A 3,331-nucleotide genomic window follows, 5' to 3' on the forward strand; every position below is an offset into this window, starting at 1 on the left:
GAGTCCGAAATAGGGTACCCCTGTTTCGGCCTCTCTCTTCCCGATCCCGCCGCCGCCGGGTTGGCCGGGATTCATGGCGGGTGAGGTTGGTTGGGTCTGTGAGGGGGCCAGAGAGGGTTTGTATGTGATGAGGGAGGGTGGACCCGAGGTCTTCTTCCTCGGGATCCCATCTCTCCTCCTCTTCCTCTCGCGTGGGTTGGCCACCGGCGGCGACGACCGTGGTCGGAGGGGAGGCTGCTTGGGTTGCCGTCGGGTGGGGGCGGGTGAAGAGGCCGAGCCACCATGAGGAAGGCCTTCGGCTGATGATGGAAAGAAGAAGAAGAGGGGGGGGGGATCTTTCGGGTGTTGGGAAGGGAAAAAAAAAAATGAAGAAGAGGGGGGCTCTTTCGGGTGTTGGGAAGGGGAAAAAAAAAAATGAAGAAGAGGGACCTCCTCTTCTCTCTTTCTTTTGGCCGACTACCATCGCCGGCGACTGCAGCAGAGGCAGCCGGCGATGGTTCGGCCAGTGGTGGCCGAGGATTGGGTAGGTGGCGGCTGCTGCCCTTGGGCCAAGATATGGGGAAGGGGAGATGTATTCCCAACCATGAAGAGAGAGGAATCATCCATCCTTTTGGTCTCTTCAACGGGACCGATCATCGTCGCGGCGTGGCTGCGGCCACGGCTGGCGACGATGTAGGCTGGTGGTACAAAGTGGGAGTCGGGCCACCCCGACTGCCCTAGATCTGGAGAGATTGAGATATTTGGGAACCTGGTGATGGACCCCATAGTAGATGTGAATTATGGTTTAGAATATTTAAATATTAAATAATTTAGTTGTGATTTATAATTGATGTTGTAGAGGAAGAGTCGGCGGTGCCAGGAGATTTTGATCAGGGGACTCAGCACCCCAGCGCGTAGGTTGTGATTCGGACCATGTTTGAGTCAGTCTACAATTTCTGTAAGAATTCCTACATCTGAGCACTTTTATTTATGCATATATTGGATTTATCATTGGATATATTTTATCAGTATGTTGCTATTTGTTTTTGAGCTTGTATGGCACTATGAGGTGTGCATTTTGTTTATTATGAAAGTATTGGAATAATTAAATTGGGAAGGAATAACATATTTTGAGAAATTATGAAAATATGTGACGTGATTGAAATGTGATTAAACATGTAAAACTAGACATGTAAAATGGGTTGGACTAACCTTGTCATGAGATAGCCTCTACGAGCTTATGCGTAGGATAGCTGCCGCGAGCTTATGCGTGGGATAGCCTCTACGAGCTTATGCGTAGGATAGCCTCCACGGGCTTACGCGTGGGATAGCCTCTACGAGCTTATGCGTAGGATAGCCTCCACGGGCTTACGCGTAGGATAGCTGCCACGAGCTTATGCGTGGGATTTGTGCAGTCTTGGACTGGGTCATGAACTTGGTTAGTCCAACGCCAGAAGTAAAAAGTCTGAAGACTTGGGAATCATGGTATTACGTGAATGAATCACGAAATGTTGTTTGTTGAGCTTTTTAAAAGATGAAATGACATTTATTTGATGTTTTGATTATTTTATTATTATTACTGTGTATGGCTGTTGGGATTCTTACTGGGCTGGAAAAGCTCATACTACACTTACTTTCTTTTTCAGAGGCACTGGATTTGTAGAGACCATTGGGTGGAACGAGAAATCAGATCAGCATGGAGTCTGATTGCTGGATAGATAGAAGTTAATCTATCTTTTATTTATGGACATTTGAAATTATGTAATAAATCAGTACATTTTAGTTGGTTTGTTTTAAATACATTAATTATGGATTTATTGGAATTTTTGTTTATCTTAGGCCTTGCATGATCTTTAGGGCACTGCTCTAAGGCTCATGCGGCCGGTCGCGTGCCGGACCTGGGTGATGGGTTCGGGGCGTGACAGAGTGGTATCAGAGCTTAAGGTTAAGGTATCCTAGGGTTTATGTTCAGGTGAGTATCAGTGGAGAATTATGATAGAAAAACTATCGGAGATTTGGTTTATAATCACTTGAGATTGTAACAAGAATGATATTATAATCTAAGGTTTAAGACCACTAGGAACTGTGGCTTTAGTGGCACTAAAGTTTGAGGTTTAAGATTATTGAAAAATGTGACCAGTTGGAATCTGAGCATATGTTTAAGATCACTAGGGATCGTGACAGAAATATATCATAGCTTAAGGTTATGATCACTTAGGACATGACAATTAAATTCAGTGCTTAAGCTGTAAGATCATTGGGCATTGTGATAAAATGTATGCATCGGTTTGGTTTTCGATGCATACGGAAGGATAGTATAAATTGTCTTTGATCATGATAAGAGAGGTTTGACCTAAGATAAGTGTAGGTCAACAATGGCATATCGAGTATACCATGTTCAGATATTATTTAAATGATTTGAAAGCTCAAATTTGATTAGGGTTTTGATGTGATCATACTTTTGGTTTTGCTGCTAATTATTAGAGTGGGATTTGTACGTTGATTTAGTATTGGAGTAAGCTAAGGAGATTTCATAATATTGAAAGGAACGTTCTTCGAAGTTGAAAATGTATGTGGATTATATCTGGTGTTGGCATGTTGGATATTGCAAATAGGTCTATTTCCTATGGATGTATTTGATTATTTTGAGGCCATAGAGTATGCATATTGATGGGAAAATTCTAATTATTTGAATTCTCATGTTTGGATTGGGCTACTGGATTTTACTTATAATTGTAGAAGACTATTTGATGTGTTAATTTAAAACTCAAGCCTAGGTTTAAGATTTGAGCAGGGATCTTTTGTCGTTGTTGATGAAGTCACTAATAAATGTCATATTGAGTAGAGACTTCGGTCATGAGATGCTTACATGAATTATCATATATAGCATTACTGATGGTTGTTAAGAATCTTGGTGAAGGAAGATCTGGAGATCGATCGAGTTAAATTCTAGTGTATTGGCTCAATGACTCCTAAACCATTGAATTTGAAGTAAATCTTTTGGAAAGAAGATCAACGTAGATTGTTTAATCGAATTGCTGAGGAAATCCACGGTTAACTTATTTTAAATTAAACCTAGATATTTTGAATTCTAAAATGGTTGTGAAGATCATGTAGTGACCATAAACTTGATTAATGCCTTGAAGGTTAGTTATGGTTAGTATACTCTACATAAATTGAGGACAAAGAGATCTGGAGGTTCTGCTCAATTAAAGTTTTGAAATTTGAATTTTCTTACTCCTAGTGCAAAGTGATGTTTTGGTCATAAATCTTTAGAGGCTTTAGAGCATTTAATGGATTATATCAGAGTGCGCAGTGGAAGTGTAGTGGTTTGAGTTATTTGAAACCGATT

General features: G+C 41.3%; 1 long non-coding RNA gene across 1 annotated transcript; it reads left to right on the forward strand.

Moving 5' to 3' along the window:
- The first annotated feature begins 573 nt into the window (after window positions 1-573).
- LOC148702491 (uncharacterized) lies at window positions 574-1,812 on the forward strand. Its single transcript, XR_015968818.1, has 2 exons — window positions 574-937; window positions 1,626-1,812. It is a non-coding gene; the product is annotated as an uncharacterized LOC148702491 (long non-coding RNA).
- Window positions 1,813-3,331: the final 1,519 nt, after the last annotated feature.

Source organism: Phoenix dactylifera, chromosome 9 (assembly GCF_051530095.1).
Source record: "Phoenix dactylifera cultivar Ajwa chromosome 9, Ajwa_hap1_PhDact_Kaust_v1.1, whole genome shotgun sequence".
Lineage (NCBI taxonomy): Eukaryota > Viridiplantae > Streptophyta > Magnoliopsida > Arecales > Arecaceae > Phoenix > Phoenix dactylifera.